Raw genomic sequence first — 18479 nt, forward strand, 5'->3', positions numbered from 1 at the left:
TGATGTCAACATCCTCATCCATGTCAGGGAGACACGTGATGGAATGAAGTCAGCTTGTCAGGCTTCTTGCTGGGGGAGACTTTGGGGTCAAAAATCACAAACTCATCATCCTACGTGACAGCATCGGTTTGTTTTTACTTTTTTTTTTCCAATAATTTTTACATTCAATCACTGCAGCTCCCTTGGAGATGACGATGTAACACCATCTGACTGCAGCATGAAGTCGTGATCACAGCTGGCGGATCCTCAGACAGTTTCCTCTTAAGCATTACCGATAACTAACGCAGAACAACTTTATGTATTTTGATTAAAGAGAGAATATACTTTAATCAACTATTTTACACAATACTGTATAAGTATAGACTATGTAAAATAACATTCAAATTATCACGCAATGCTTTGTACCCTTTTTGAAAATTAACATTTTCAGTTAGTGCAATCTAATAGTTTTTGTACTTACTGCTTCTCACTAAACTCTGAAGAATCTCACCTTTGCTCACAGGGTGGATGGCTGTTGAATTAGCACCAATATGTTCACCAATCACCAATATTCATATTTCCTTCACGTAACTGATCACTTCTATTCATGAATATTCAAATACAAAAATGTTGCTCTAGAAAGGCCTCCAAAATGAACAAATGTTACTAACAACGGTCATATGTAACATCTATTGGAATACCATTGTTATAATTATTCAATTAACACAAAAAACTAAATTTCAGCTTGTTTCTGGCAATGAAAATTGTCTTATACTCAATTCAGTAACGTGGAGTATCTGTTTACTCGAGCATCTCATACATTTAATGTTGCTGTTTTAAATGTCCATGCAAATGTATTTGTAAATAAATGTCTATATTTATGATGTTGGTATTTGTCATATTTATTCTCTGTTGCGGGGACAACAGCTCCAGCAGAGACCCCTAGACTTCCCTCTTCAGAGCAACATTAGCAACTTCCTCCTGGGGAATCCCAAAGCGTTCCCAGGCCAGAGAGGAGATGTAATTCCCCCCATCTGGTCTTTGGCCTGCCCCTGGGTCTCCTCCCAGTGGGACGTGCAACAAGGACCTCCCTAGGGAGAGGCTTGTGAGGCATCCGCACGAGATGCCCGAACCACCTAAGCTGGCTCCTTTCCAAGCGAAGGAGCAACGGCTCTACTCCGAGTCTCTCTCGGGTGACTGAACTTCTCACCCTATCTCTAAGGGAGATGCCAGCCACCCTTCTGAGGAAACTAAATTTGGTCGCTTGTATCCGCAATCTTATTCTTTCGGTCATGACCCACACTTCATGACCATAGGTGAGAGTATGAATGTAGATAGCTCGGTAGACCGAGAGCTTTGCCTTCTGGCTCAGATCTCGTTTCGTCACAACAGTGCGGCAGAGAGACTGCAATACTGCCCCAGCTGCTCCGATTCTCCGGCTGATTTCCTTCTCCATCTTTCCCTCACTCGTGAACAAGACCCCGAGATACTTAAACTCCTCCACCTGGGACAGAGTCTCATTCTCTACCTGGACTGTACAAACCATTGGTTTCCTGCTGAGAACCATGGCCTCAGATTTGGAGATGCTGATCCTCATTACAGCCGCTGAACACTCTGCTGCGAACCGATCCAGTGAGAGTTGAAGGTCACGAACCGATGGTGCCATCAGGACCACATCATCTGCAAACAGCAGTGACGCAACCTTTAGCCCCTCGAGACGAATACCCTCTCCGCCATGGTCACGACTCTGCCTAGAAATCCTGTCCGTGAAAATCACAAACAGGATAGGTGACAGAGCGCAGCCCTGGTGGAGACCAACGCCCACTGGAAACAGATCAGATCTACATCAAAGCACCCAGATACAACTCTTGCTTTGGTTGTACAAAGATTGGATGGCCCTCAGCAGGGTCCCCCTCACCCTGTACTCCCTCAGCACCTCCCACAGGATCTCCCGGGGGACCTGGTCATACGCCTTCTCCAAATCCACAAAGCACATGTAGACTGGATAGGCATACTCCCAGGCCTTCTCCAGGATCCCCGCAAGAGTAAAGAGCTGGTCAGTTGTTCCACGACCAGGACGGAATCCACATTGCTCCTCTTGAATCTGAGGTTCAACTATCGGCCTGGCCCTCCTTTCCAGTACATTGGCGTAAACTTTCCCAGTGAGGCTGAGTAGTGTGATATCCCTGTAATTAGCACACAACCTCACGTCCCCCCTTTTGAACAGTCTGCCACTCCCTCGGCACTGTCCCAGACTTCCACGCAATGTTGAAAAGGCGTCTTAACCAAGACAGCCCCTCAACACCCAGGGCCTTCAGCATTTCTGGACGAATCTCGTCAACCCCCGGAGCTTTGCCACTGTGGAGTTGTCTTATCTACCTCAGTGACTTCACTCCGAGAGATCGACGTCAATCCCCCATCATCCTCAGGCTCCGCTCCTGTCAGGGAGGGTGTAACGTTTGTAGTTGGGTTCAGGAGTTCCTCAAAGTGCTCTTTCCAACACCCTACGACTTCCTCACTTGAAGTCAGCAGAGTCCCATTCTTGCTGTACACAGCTTGGATGGTTCCCTGCTTCCCCCTCCTGAGGTGCCGTATGGTCTTCCAGAACAACTTTAGTGCCGTCCGATAATCCTTTTCCATGGATTCCCCGAACTGCTCCCACACCCTCTGCTTATCCTCGTCCACAGCCACGGCTGCTTCCCTTCGGGCCTGTCGGTACCTTGCAACTGCCTCCGGAGTCCCCTTGGATAACATACCCCAGTAGGACTCCTTCTTCAGTCGGATGACTTCCCTGACTACCGCTGTCCACCAGGGTGTTAGAGGGTTACCACCTCTTGAGGCACCTAAGATCTTTTGGCCACAGCTCGCAGCTGCAGCTTTAGCAATTGAGGCTTTGAACATTGCCCATTCCTGTCCAATGTCCTCAACCTCCACAGGGATGGCAGAGAAGTCCCGCCAGAGGTGGGAGTTGAAGTCACTCCAGACAGAGGTCTCCTCCAAATGTTCCCAGTCAACCCGCACTACACGCTTTGGTTTGCCAGTTCTTTCCAGAGGTATCTCCCTCCATCTGACCCAACTCACAACCAGATGGTGATCTGTTGACAGTTCAGCCCCTCTCTTCACCTGAGTGTCCAAAACATACGGCCTCAGATCAGCTGATACGATTACAAAATCGATCATTGATCTTTGGCCAAGGGTGCTCTGGTACCAGGTACACCTATGAGCATCCTTATGCTTGAACATGGTGTTTTTACCGCAAGTCCATGACTAGCACAGAAGTCCAATAACAATCCACCACTCAGGTTCAGATCAGGGAGACCGTTCCTCCCAATCACGTCAGTCCAAGTATCACTGTCATTGCCCACGTGCGTGTTGAAGTCCCCCAGCAAGACTATGAATCCCCTGCCGGCGCCCCATACAGGACCCCATGCAAGGTATCCAAGAAGGCCGAATACTCTGAATTCTTGTTTGGTGCGTACGCACAAACAACAGTCAGAGTTGCCCCCCCTCCAGCCCTAAGGCGAAGGGAGGCGACCCTCTTGTCCACTGGGGTGAACTCCAATGTACAGGCACTCAGCCGGTGACTCGTGAGTATCCCCACACCCGCCTGGGCCCTCACACCCTGAGCAACTCCAGAAGTGAACAAGATCCATCCCACACAAGGAACACAAGGAACTGACCTAAGTATGAATTTCAACAAAATGGTTTTTTTTTTAAAGAAAATAAACTTGAATTTTAGTTGGGATAAGAAGTAACAGAAGTATATATTAAAAACAAATCCAACATTTGTGTAGATTGTTTACTATTATATTTTATTTTAATTAAATTAAATTACGTTAAATTAAATTAATTTTAGGAAGTTGGGACAGGCTATTTTTACATTGTTCCTTGTATTGCGCATTTATACACAGGTAACATTTATTGTACACTCTTATATTCTTGGTCAGAGCTCTAACATTAACACAGAACTGCTTCTGACTTGTTTTGGAATGGCATCCAAAAAATCGAATTCAACGCAATTATGTGATTGTGGTTACTGAGAGACAAACAAAACAATAAATGTCCTATTCAGCTTACAGCAGTAGATGCACATTTTTTCAGTTGCAATACAAACTGAATTGTGTGTATCTTGAAGTGTGTGTGGGGAGCGAAAGAGATGCTGACGCAATTCACACGTGCACATAAACACATACGCACGCACACACACACACACACACACACATTCTTGTATTTGTTATCTTCTTGAGTCCTCCGAAAAATGGCTACCTTTTTAGAACCACCCTTTCTAGATATATAACGGTTTGTATTTATAATTTTAATAATGTATACATATTATGCCAATATAAAAAAGCTTGTTGTGAAAAAATGAGTTGGAATTTCACAAGAAAAACAAATAAAAGTCCAAATTTTACAAGAAAAACAGAACATTTGCAAAATTATGATGAAAGTTGGAATTTTACTAAATAACAGTCGCAATTTTACAAGAAAAGTTTAATATTTTGGCAATTTTAGGAAAATAATCGTAATTTTACTCGACAAAAGTCACAAGTTTATAAGAAAACTTAAAAATGTTGGCAATATTATAATAATCGAAATTTTATTTGGCAAAATTATGACAAATGTCAGTATTTTACTCAAAAAATGTCTCTATTTTTCAAGAACAAATAAAAAAATTGGCAATATTGTGATATAAGTCAGAATTTTAGATGACATACGTCACTATTTTGCATTTAAAAGTAATCATTTTACATAAAAAAAAGTATTCGTTTTACGAGAAAATATTGCAATATTACAGAAACAGAAAGAATGCGAGAAATTGTTCGCAATTTTATAAGAAAGAAGTCGACACATTGTGAGAAAAAGACTGCTTTTCGTTCATTTATTTTTTCGGAATTTTTTTGTTTGCAATTGGTTTTTAATCTTCATTATTTACTTGAAGTTATTACAGTATATATATATATATATATATATATTTTTTATTTTTATTTTTTTAATTTTTTTTTTTAATGGGGTGCATTTAAATTTCTTACACACACTTATTACATTTGTTGGCCAGAGGGGGAGCACTTCAAATTTTTACACACACTTATTACATATGTTGGCCAGAGGGGGAGCACTTTTAAAACTGACACATAGTCAATTTGAAAATTCCCTCTTTGTTGGGACCACCCTCATTTTGATAGATTTTACCACCAGGGGTGCAAATGAGACATTCTCTATTAGATGCAATGGTGGTCCTCATATGGGAGGTACTTTTCCTTGTTGATGTCTCAAGAAGGGTAAAAATACAAGAACACACACACACACACACACACACACACACACACACACACACACACACACACACACACACACACACACACACACACACACACACATGTTCTTGTATTGTTTACCTTCTTGAGACCTCCGAAATAAGTCTACCTCTTTAGGACCACCCTTTAGAGATATATAAAGTATGTACGTATGGCCAAAGGGGGCACATTTCAATTTCTTACACACACTTGTTATTACATATGTTGACCAGTTGGGGGAGCACTTTTAAAACCGACACACAGTCAATTTGAAAAATCCCTCCTTTTTGGGACCACCCTCATTTTGATAGATTTCACCACCGGGGGTGCAAATGAGATCTCTATTTTTTGTTTTTTTGTAATGTGCTTAAGGTTGATGACAAACGAGTCACGGACCACAGATGGCCCCTGTCCCGCACTTTGGGCAACCCAGCTGTAGAAGCTAACTGTAAATGGCCACCATAGTCTTAGTACCGTAGTGTATTTGTTCATCCTATGGTCACATATGGGACGCGGGTTGTCCTACGTCAGCACCGGAAGTCGTAAAATCAGCTGTTCACCTGGCGGGAAGTCCTTCATTAGCTGCCGTCTTGTTTTATCACATATTGCTGCCTTGGCACCTGTCAATGTTTACTTTTGTATGCACATTAAATCAACAAAAAAATCCTGACTTTGGAGCAATGTTCACGGACTCTAGTATTTAGGCTCTCTATTAGATGCAATGGTTTTCCGTCCATATTGGGACTATTATTTCGGTCCTAACTTGTTCACCGGTCCTCATATGGAAGGTACTTTTCTTTGTCTCAAGAAGGGTAGAAATACACACACACACACACACACACACACACACACACACACACACACACACACACACACACACACACACACACACACACACACACACACACACACACAGGCGTGTGTAGCAGTAGGACCCTGAAGCAGCGAGTCGGCCCAGAAGGAGGAGCCTGAATAAAAGAGCAAACAACCCTCTGTCCACACCCTGCAGTCTGGTGAAGTTCCTCTGCATTCCTACCATACATACTGTACACACACACACACACGCACACACACACACACACACACACACGGCTATGATGACTGCTGGCTGAGTAAGTATGAGCAGAGTCAAAGTGTGGATTGTACTTTTTCCCAACAAAAGTGTGTAGATGAGCTGTGTGTGTTGGAACAGGAGGGTGGGTGTTGTTGACCTGTAGGACTGCAGAGAACCTCTTCATTCAGGACCTGCCAGGTATTATATTCATTATTGATCCTCTCCTTCACTACATGTCTTTTCCTGCTCACCGTGCTCATGATCATGACGTGGTGAAACATTGGTGACCACACTTGCCCTTTTTCCGCTCTGCCTTCATGCGAGTGCACTGTCATGTTCTCTTTTGCTGTGTGCTACTGAAACTACTTCCTGCCACCGACACGTTTGTTGTCGTCTTATGATGGACGCTCTGCACAAAAAGGAACCGCACACCTCTTCGACACTACATTAGGTATTCCTGCACAATGTAGTCAATGTCAGTACAACAGCTATAGCAAAAGGTATTAATGTTCTAGTTCTTGTGTACAACTGAACATACGTCCTAGTATTGTGCTCTTTTCTTATGCTGTTATAAAAATAACAGCATTCTCCTTTAGCTGTGTAATAACATGGTAGTTAATCTGGTTGCACAATAGGATAGTGTAGAATGCACAGCATATTGACATAATGGTGTTATGTTGCATGTCCAAAACCTCTTCCATGAGAGATGATACAAAACCCCAAAACAGTGAAATTGGCACGTTGTGTAATTCGTAAATAAAAACAGAATATAATGATTTGCACATCCTTTTCAACTTAAATTCAATTGAATAGACTGCAAAGACAAGATATTTAATGTTCAAACTGAGAAACTTTTTTTTTTTTGCAAATAATAATTAACTTATAATTTAATGGCAGCAACACATTGCAAAAAAGTTGGCACAGGGGCATTGTTGCCACTGTGTTACATGGCCTTTCTTTTAACAACACTCAGTTGCTTGATGTACAGCTTAAGTCGTTCAACAGTCCGGGGGTCTCCGTTGTAGTATTTTAGGTTTCAAAATGCGCCACACATTTTCAATGGGAGACAGGTCTGGACTACAGGCAGGCCAGTCTAGTACCCACACACTTTTACTATGAAGCCACGCTGTTGTAACACGTGGCTTGGCATTGTCTTGCAGAAATAAGCAGGGGCGTCCATGATAACATTGCTTGGATGGCAACATAAGTTGCTCCAAAAAATGTTTGTACCTTTCAGCATTAATGGTGCCTTCATAGATGTGTAAGTTACCCATGCCTTGGGCACTCATACACCCCCATACCATCACAGATGCTGGCTTTTCAACTTTGCGCCTATAACAATCCGGATGGTTCTTTTCCTCTTCGTTCCGGAGGACACAACGTCCACAGTTTCCAAAAACAATTTGAAATGTGGACTCTTCAGGCCACAGAACACTTTTCCACTTTGCATCAGTCCATCTTAGATGAGTTCGGGCCCAGCGAAGCCGGCGGCTTTTCCCGGTGTTGTTGATAAATGGCTTTCACTTTGCATAGTAGAGTTTTAACTTGCACTTACAGATGTAGTGACCAACTGTAGTTACTGACAGTGGTTTTCTGAAGTGTTGCTGAGCTCATGTGGTGATATCCTTTACACACTGATGTCGCTTTTTGATGCAGTACCGCCTGAGGGATCTAAGGTCCGTAATGTCATCGCTTATGTGCAGTGATTTTTCCAGATTGTCTGAACCTTTTGATGATATTACAGACCGTAGATGGTGAAATCCCTAAATTTCTTGCAATAGCTGATTGAGAAATGTTCTTCTTAAACTGTTCGACCATTTGCTCACGCATTTGTTGACAAAGTGGTGACCCTCGCCCCATCCTTGTTTGTGAATGACTGAGCATTTCATGGAAGCTGCTTTTATACCCAATCATGGCACCCACCTGTTCCCAATTAGCCTGTTCACCTGTGGGATGTTCCAAATAAGTGTTTGATGAGCATTCCTCAACTATCTCAGTCTTTTTTGCCACTTTTGCCAGCTTTTTTGAAACATGTTGCAAGCATTAAATTCCAAATGAGCTAATACTTGCAAAAAATAACGTTTTCCAGTTCGAATGTTAAGTATCTTGTCTTTGCAGTCTATTCAATTGAATATAGGTTGAAAAGGATTTGCAAATCATTGTATTCTGTTTTTATTTACGATTTACACAACGTGCCAACTTTACTGGTTTTGCGTTTTGTACATTTTTCACTGTGCTTTCAGGAACATTAGGGTCATAATCGTGCACTTAAATTTGATCCCATGATTAAATGTTTTGTTCGATGAATTGACTCCATTGTTCAACGGATAAACAACAAAGCGACCAAATGTGGAGGCATCATTGGCTCACATGTGACATTGGCTAATATTATTATAACACAACTTGAATCTCTTTAGACCAGTCGTTATCAAACGTCTTTCACCTGAGAAATCACTTGGCTCTCCAAGTTCCATCAATCAATCAATCAATCTTTATTTATATAGCCCTAAATCACAAGTGTCTCAAAGGGCTGCACAAGCCACAACGACATCCTCGGTACAAAGCCCACATACGGGCAAGGAAAAACTCACCCCAGTGGGACGTCGATGTGAATGACTATGAGAAACCTTGGAGAGGACCGCATATGTGGGTAACCCCCCCCCTCTAGGGGAGACCGAAAGCAATGGATGTCGAGTGGGTCTGACATAATATTGTGAGAGTCCAGTCCATAGTGGATCCAACATAATAGTAGTAAGAGTCCAGTCCATAGTGGGGCCAGCAGGACACCATCCCGAGCGGAGACGGGTCAGCAGCGCAGAGATGTTCCCAGCCGATGCACAGGCGAGCGGTCCACCCCGGGTCCCGACTCTGGACAGCCAGCACTTCATCCATGGCCACCGGACCTGTGCCCCCCCCCCCTCAAGGAAAAGGGGAGCAGAGGAGAAAAGAAAAGAAACGGCAGATCAACTGGTCTAACAGGGGGGCTATTTAAAGGCTAGAGTATACAAATGAGTTTTAAGATGGGACTTAAATGCTTCTACTGAGGTAGCATCTCTAATTGTTACCGGGAGGGCATTCCATAGTACTGGAGCCCGAATAGAAAACACTCTATAGCCCGCAGACTTTTTTTGGGCTCTGGGAATCACTAATAAGCCGGAGTTCTTTGAACGCAGATTTCTTGCCGGGACATATGGTACAATGCAATCGACAAGATAGGACGGAGCTAGACCGTGTAGTATTTTATACGTAAGTAGTAAAACCTTAAAGTCACTTCTTAAGTGCACAGGAAGCCAGTGCAGGTGAGCCAGTATAGGCGTAATATGATCAAACTTTCTTGTTCTTGTCAAAAGTCTAGCAGCCGCATTTTGTACCAACTGTAATTTTTTAATGCTAGACATAGGGAGACCCGAAAATAATACGTTACAGTAGTCGAGACGAGACGTAACGAACGCATGAATAATGATCTCAGCGTCGCTAGTGGATAAAATAGAACGAATTTTAGCGATATTACGGAGATGAAAGAAGGCCGTTTTAGTAACACTCTTAATGTGTGATTCAAACGAGAGAGTTGGGTCGAAGATAATACCCAGATTCTTTACTGATTCGCCTTGTGTAATTGTTTGGTTGTCAAATGGTAAGGTGGTATTATTAAATAAATGTCGGTGTTTAGCAGGACCGATAATCAGCATTTCCGTTTTCTTGGCGTTGAGTTGCAAGAAGTTAGCGGACATCCATTGTTTAATTTCATTAAGACACGCCTCCAGCTGACTACAATCCGGCGTGTTGGTCAGCTTTAGGGGCATGTAGAGTTGGGTGTCATCAGCATAACAATGAAAGCTAACACCGTATTTGCGTATGATGTCGCCTAGCGGCAGCATGTAAATACTAAAGAGTGCAGGGCCAAGAACCGAACCCTGAGGAACTCCGCACGTTACCTTAACATAGTCCGAGGTCACATTATTATGGGAGACGCATTGCATTCTGTCAGTAAGATAAGAGTTAAACCACGACAAAGCTAAGTCTGACATACCAATACGTGTTTTGATACGCTCTAATAAAATATTATGATCGACGGTATCGAAAGCAGCGCTAAGATCAAGAAGCAGCAACATAGATGACGCATCAGAATCCATCGTTAGCAGTAGATCATTAGTCATTTTTGCGAGGGCTGTCTCTGTAGAGTGATTTGCCCTGAAACCGGATTGAAAAGGTTCACAGAGATTGTTAGACACTAAGTGTTCATTTAGCTGCTGTGCGACAATTTTTTCGAGGATTTTCGAAATAAAGGGAAGGTGGGACACCGGTCGGTAGTTTACCATGAGGTCAGGATCAAGGTTAGGTCTTTTGAGCAGAGGATGAATAACCGCTTTCTTGAATGCTAGGGGAACAATGCCAGAGGAAAGTGATAAGTTTATAATATTTAGCACTGATGGACCTAATAATACAAAAAGCTCCTTGATAAGTTTCCCAGGAAGTGGGTCAAGTAAACATGTTGTTTGTTTTATCCCACTTACACGCTGTAATAGTTCCTCTAATGTTATTTCATCAAAAAGAGAGAGACTATTTTGTATTGCAGTATCCGTCGTAGATACAGTTGTATCTGTGTTCATAGAACCCAGTTGTAGCTGGGATGCGTTGTTTTTAATCTCCTTTCTAATGAGTTCAATTTTCTTATTAAAGAAATTCATAAAGTCATCTGCCGAGTGGGTGGAGCTATTGGGAGGAGTCCCTTGTTGGGTTAGCGATGCTACTGTACTAAACAAAAATTTAGGGTCGTTTTTGTTGAGGCGGATGAGATTTGAGTAATATTTAGCTTTAGCTAAGGTAAGCATGCGTTTATACGATATTAAACTATCACTCCATGCTTGATGGAAAACCTCAAGCTTGGTCGCGCGCCATTTGCGTTCCAACTTTCTACATGATAATTTATGAGCTCTGGTTTCCTCTGTAAACCATGGGGTGCGCCTTTAAAACCAACATTAAAATACAGTAGCGTAGTAGGTCTAAATATTCACAAAAAAAAAAGTAAAGGTTTTATTTTTATTTACTAAGTACATTTTACATTTTTGGCCTCTGTAAAATGACACATAGTTTGACACTAAGTGTGCATATTTCATTAATTGATTCTTTGGTGTTCCACACAGTTTGAATCACTGCTTTAGACCAGTGGTTCTCAACCTTTTTTCAGTGATGTACCCCCTGTGAACATTTTTTTTAATTCAAGTACCCCCTAATCAGAGCAAAGCATATATGGTTGGAAAAAAAGAGATAAAGAAGTAAAATACAGCACTATGTCATCAGTTTCTGATTTATTAAATTGTATAACAGTGCAAAATATTGCTCATTTGTAGTAGTCTTTCTTGAACTATTTGGGGAAAAAAGATAGGTTTTTATTTATATTTATAAAGGATTTTTGAATTGTTGCTATTTTTAGAATATTTAAAAAAAGTTCCACGTACCCCTTGGCATACCTTCAGGTACCCCCAGGGGTACGCATACCCCCATTTGAGACTAATATGAGCTGGTCCTCATTAGGAGCAAGTCAACGGGAGCCTATACCAGCTGGCTCAGCATATTTTTATATTGCCTGCATTCATAGGGAGAATATAAGCAAACTCCACACGGACACGCCCGAACAAAGATTTGAACATTGACCTTTTAGATGTGCGGCCAATATGTTAACCCCCGCACAGCCAAATGTTGTGAAAGGGAGTTAAATCTTTTATTGAATGCTGCTGGCATATAGTGCATCTGGAAAGTATTCACAGCCTTACAGCCTTTTTGGCGGCATAGCTCGGTTGGTAGAGCGGCCGTGCCAGCAACTTGAGGGTTCCAGGTTCGATCCCCGCTTCCGCCATCCTAGTCACTGCCGTTGTGTCCTTGGGCAAGACACTTTACCCGCCTGCTCCCAGTGCCACCCACACTGGTTTAAATGTAACTTAGATATTGGGTTTCACTATGTAAAAGCGCCTTGAGTCACTAGAGAAAAGTGCTATATAAATATAATTCACTTCATTTTTCCAAATATTTTTTCCCCTCAAAATTGTAAACACAATACCTCATAATGACAATGTGAAAATGTTTTTAGGTTTTTCAAAGTTATTAAAAAATAAATAACAAAAACTTGCATGTACATATAAGCATATACACATATAAGCGGAAGAAGATGGATGGATGCATGTACATAAGTATTCACATTCTCTGTTGGTGCGCCTTTGGCAGCAATTACAGCCTCAAGTCTTTTTGAATACGATGCCACAAGCTTGGCACACCTATCTTTGGGCAGTTTGGCCCATTCCTCTTTGCAGCATCTCTCACGCTCCATCAGGTTGGATGAGAAGCCTTGGTTTTGACATGTTAGCCTTTACTATTCAACAAAAAAGCAGACAGCCTCGTATATTAAAGTTAAAGTTAAAGTACCAATGATTGTCACACACACACTAGGTGTGGCGAAATTATTCTCTGCATTTGACCCATCACCCTTGATCACCCCCTGGGAGGTGAGGGGAGCAGTGAGCAGCAGCGGCGCCACGCCCGGGAATCCTTTTTGGTGATTTAACCCCCAATTCCAACCCTTGATGCTGAGTGCCAAGCAGGGAGGTAATGGGTCCCATTTTTATAGTCTTTGGTATGACTCGGCCGGGGTTTGAACTCACAACCTACCGATCTCAGGGCGGACACTCTAACCACTAGGCCACTGAGTAGGTATATTTGGTCACTTGTATTATATAGTCAGTTCATTTGAATGGAAATTTAATAATAACAAAAAAATAACTGACACCCTCAATGGTGTCAGAGAAATTCATCCCTTAAACATAGTTGACATTAGATTTAGCAATTAAAAAAAAATAAGAAAAAGGGCGTCCCGCAAGTTAGGACAGATTGGTAAAAAAAATAGAGGTGGCAATGTTTGGGCATCTCACGAGTCGATTTGATTACAGTTCTTGGTGTGACGATTCAATTCTGAATCGATTTTCGATTCAACACAATTCTAGAATTATATATTATTTGATATATAAACTAGAGATGTAGGCTGATATTATCGGCCGATAAATGCGTTAAAATGTAATATCGGAAATGATCGGTATCGTTTTTTTATTATCAGTATCGTTTTTTTTTGTTTTTGTTTTTTAAATCAACATAAAAAACACAAGATACACTTACAATTAGTGCACCAACCCAAAAAACCTCCCTCCCCCATTTACACTCATTCACACAAAAGGGTTGTTTCTTTCTGTTATTAATATTCTGGTTCCTACATTATATATCAATATATATCAATACAGTCTGCAAGGGATACAGTCCGTAAGCACACATGATTGTGCGTGCTGCTGGTCCACTAATAGTACTAACCTTTAACAGTTAAATTTACTCATTGTCATTAATTACTAGTTTCATTGTAACTGTTTTTATATTGTTTTACTTTCTTTTTTATTCAAAAAAAATGTTTTTAATTTATTTATCTTATTTATTTTTATTTTTTTTATTTTTATTTTTTAAGTACTTTATCTTCACCATACCTCGTTGTCCAAATTAGGCATAGTAATGTGTTAATTCCTTGACTGTATGTATCGGTTGATATCGGTATCGGTTGATATCGGTATCGGTAATTAAAGAGTTGGACAATATCGGAATATCGGATATCGTCAAAAAGCCATTATCGGACATCCCTAATACAAACCAAATAAATGACAAATAAATGGGTTGGAATTGGGGGTTAAATCACCAAAATGATTCCCGGGCCCGGCCACCGCTGCTGCTCACTGCTCCCCTCACCTCCCAGGGGGTGAGGGTTATGGGTCAAATGCAGAGGATAATCTCACCACACCTAGTGTGTGTGTGTGTGTGTGTGTGTGTGTGTGTGTGTGTGTGTGTGTGTGTGAGTGTGTGACTATCATTGGTAGAAAGAAATAATAATAGAAACTTTTTAAAACAGGTTATATGTTACATAAATTCCTCTTGGCTGCTGACGTGCGACTTATACACGCAGTGTTGGCCTAAAGAAATTATTTCAAAAATCGCATTTATAAAAATCACAGAATGTCAAAGGGAAAGTGCACTTTTTTTATTTTGCCTATCATTCACAATCATTATGAGAGACACCATTGTAGCCTTCGAAGCTCTCTAAAACTATTTCAAAACCCTCCATCAACGTTTTGTATACACACTGCTAGTATGTATATAATGTAATAACAGACACGTTCAAAACAATATGTAATATGTACAATATTTACCGCATTTTGGTCATTTTAATCATTGACTGATTTTTCCAGCACATTGATTTCCGTTTCCATAGCAGTGCACATCTGACTTCTGGCAACAACCCCTTCCGGAATCAAACACGCGAGTGTGTTCTAATCATGGCAGATTCGATAACAAACGACTATTTTTGGACAAATGAGGATTCACAACCTTATCGTTTTGAATTTGAATACACGGAGGATGAACTGCTGCTTCTAGAAGCGAGCGCAAAGAAGAGGCTGAAACGTTGGAGCAGACGGAAGCCGAGAGAGTGCGGTGAAAGTGAATGGAAGCTGCACATTTTTGAACTTGGAGATAAGCTATTTTGACATAAATGGAGTGCTTACCATAATAAACCAGAACAAACGTCCCTGGCCAGCTGGACCAAACAAACAACTGTCCATTGAGTGAGTCACATTTTAATATAGATCACGATACATGGTTATATATATACACAGCATATACACAGTATATATATATTTATAATAAAATATAATATATATAATAAAAATCTCGATTTGTATGTGAATATAATTTTTTTTAGCACCCCAAGTAAAATACAACTGTTGAAATACATCCAAAGAGGTTCATTAGGTCTTCAAAAAAATTATGCAATTTGTTATTCTTATAACCAGACCTGTGTGTTTGTATCCGGACCTGACGGTTTCGGCTACAACCGTTGCCTCCCTCATAGGTTGTCACGTGGTTGTCTGAGGAAGGCAACGGTTGTAGCCGAAACCGTCAGGTCCGGGTGCAAACACACAGGTCTGGCTATAAGAATAACAGATTGTATTGAAATACATACCGGTATATATATATTTTTTATTTTATTTTTATTTTATTTTATTTTTTATTTTTTATTAGATAATATAAAGAAATAAATAGTAAAAACAATCTTTTTCTTTACAATGTAATTTACTAATTGTTATATGTGTTGCATTTATTTATACAGTAAAATTAAGTTTAATAGGTACGTCATTTATTCGTGAAATATTTTTTAAATAAGTTATTTAAAAACATATTTGATTATTACTTTTTTTAAAGTATTTTTTTAAATATTTATTTATTCAATTATTCATGTAGTAAACATTTATTTATATTATTTATTATTTCATTGTTATTTTCCATTAGGTCAACTCTTTTGGACCAGTACAAATGTATTAATTATTTCCAACACCTTCCTTTCTCTCCCACAGGAAGCAAACTTTATGTAAACATATAACAGTCATGTTGAGAATGAACTATCAGACATAAGACATGGAGAAGGAGCAGGAATAAATACGAGCTTTGCTTCTTTTTTCTCCTTGAATTGTGCAAATGTAACCACAGAATTGGAAAATTATGGCATAAGAGGTGTTTCACAACAGTGGTTAAGTAGTTATTTAAGTAATAGATCTCAATATGTGGAAATTAATAAGACTAAATAAGTAACTTGTGGGGTTCCACAAGGCTCGGTGTTGGGACCTAAGTTATTTATACTTTATTTAAATGATATTTGTTCAGTATCTAATATATTGAAATGTAATATGTTTGCAGATGATACAAATGTATATTGTTAAGGAGAAGACTTGAAGGAAGTGTTGAGGATAATAGAGGTTAAGTTGATTCAGCTAAAAAAATGGTTTGATATTAATAAGTTATCATTAAATGATAAGAAAACTAAATGTATGGTGCAAGGACAAATTGTGAAGCAAAATTAAAATTAAATCAAGTGGAAATTGATAGAGTATATGAAACTAAATTCTTGGGAATAATAATTGATCATAAATTATGTTGGAAACCGCATGTTGAATATATACAGGGAAACATATCCAAATCCATTGCTATTCTTTATAAAGTAAAACATATGCTGAATAAGAAATGTCTGCATATATATTATTCTTTTATTTTTCCATATTTAACATATTGTGTTGAAGTTTGGGGAAATGTTTATAAAACAAACATAGACCCAATAATTAAACTCCAAAAAAGGGTCATTAGAATAATACACAAAGCGTGCTGCTATGAACATACCAATCCATTATTTATAAGTTCTAATGTGTTAAAATTTTCAGATATTGTGTTTTTAAAAACAATGGAAATGATGTTTCGAGTAAAGAACAACAGCCTTCCAGCTTGTATTCTTAGGTTATTTAAATTAATTGGAGAAAACTATAATTTACGGGGGATATTGATTTTTGAAATAGGTAAAGTAAGAAGGAATATAAAATACAAATGTATTTTGGTTTTAGGAGTTAAATGGTGGAACTAGCTCAGTGATGAGCTGAAGACATGTACTTCTTTGTTAAGGTTTAAGAAAACCTTGAAAGGTGAAATAATTGAAAATTATAAAATATAGTAACAATTACTTTCATCCCATTGATTTTTTTTTAACATTGATGTTTTCAGTGAAGGTTTAGGATAGGCAAATATAAGCTTTGGCTTCAGCCTATTCCTTTTTCGGTCATTCTTTTTCTTTTCTTTTTTTGTGTAAATGTGTATGATTGTTAAATATGTATAATCTGTACTCTTAAACTGATCACACAAAATGGTTGATAGTTGATTATATGACCGAAATAAACGTATTTCATTCATTCATTCAATGTAACTTGTAAAACATGTCTGAAACAAATAATAATAATAACCATGAACACTTATACATTTTATCATTGATTAAATAAAAAAATGTCTGAAACAAATAAATCATAACTGTAAACAATTACAAACCCCGTTTCCATATGAGTTGGGTAATTGTGTTAGATGTAATTATAAACGGAATACAATGATTTGCAAATCCTTTTCAACCCATATTCAATTGAATGCACTACAAAGACAAGATGTTTGATGTTCAAACTCATAAACTTTATTTTTTTTTTGCAAATAATAATTAACTTAGAATTTCATGGCTGCAACACGTGCCAAAGTAGTTGGGAAAGGGCATGTTCACCACTGTGTTACATGGCCTTTCCTTTTAACAACACTCAGTAAACGTTTGGGAACTGAGGAGACACATTGCCAACACGTGGCTTGGCATTGTCTTGCTGAAATAAGCAGGGGCGTCCATTGTAACGTTGCTTGGAAGGCAACATATGTTGCTCCAAAACCTGTATGTACCTTTCAGCATTAATGGCGCCTTCACAGATGTGTAAGTTACCCATGTCTTGGGCACTAATACACCCCCATACCATCACAGATGCTGGCTTTTCAACTTTGCGCCTATAACAATCCAGATGGTTCTTTTCCTTCCGGAGGACACGACGTCCACAGTTTCCAAAAACAATTTGAAATGTGCACTCGTCAGACCACAGAACACTTTTCCACTTTGTATCAGTCCATCTTAGATAAGCTCAGGCCCAGTGAAGCCGACGGCGTTTCTGGGTGTTGTTGATAAACGATTTTCACCTTGTATAAGAGAGTTTTAACTTGCACTTACAGATGTAGCGACCAACTGTAGTTACTGACAGTGGGTTTCTGAAGTGTTCCTGAGCCCATGTGGTGATATCCTTTACACACTGTTGATGCAGTACAGCCTGAGGGATCGAAGGTCACGGGCTTAGCTGCTTACATGCAGTGATTTCTCCAGATTCTCTGAACCCTTTGATGATATTACGGACCGTAGATGGTGAAATCCCTAAATTCCTTGCAATAGCTGGTTGAGAAAGGTTTTTCTTAAACTGTTCAACAATTTGCTCATGCATTTGTTGACAAAGTGGTGACCCTCGCCCCATCCTTGTTTGTGAAAGACTGAACATTTCATGGAATCTACTTTTATACCCAATCATGGCACCCACCTGTTCCCAATTAGCCTGCACACCTGTGGGATGTTCCAAATAAGTGTTTGATGAGCATTCCTCAACTTTATCAGTATTTATTGCCACCTTTCCCAACTTCTTTGTCACGTGTTGCTGGCATCAAATTCTAAAGTTAATGAT

General features: G+C 39.8%; 1 protein-coding gene across 1 annotated transcript in view; it reads left to right on the forward strand.

Moving 5' to 3' along the window:
* The first annotated feature begins 6321 nt into the window (after positions 1-6321).
* Positions 6322-18479, forward strand: part of ano10b (anoctamin 10b) — a 50912-nt gene continuing 38754 nt past the window's right edge. Inside the window, exons 1-2 of the mRNA XM_061969827.2 lie at positions 6322-6385; positions 6466-6525. The gene's annotated coding sequence lies outside the window, so the exon portion shown is untranslated. The remainder of the gene's footprint in view (positions 6386-6465; positions 6526-18479) is intronic.

Source organism: Nerophis lumbriciformis, linkage group LG10 (assembly GCF_033978685.3).
Source record: "Nerophis lumbriciformis linkage group LG10, RoL_Nlum_v2.1, whole genome shotgun sequence".
Lineage (NCBI taxonomy): Eukaryota > Metazoa > Chordata > Actinopteri > Syngnathiformes > Syngnathidae > Nerophis > Nerophis lumbriciformis.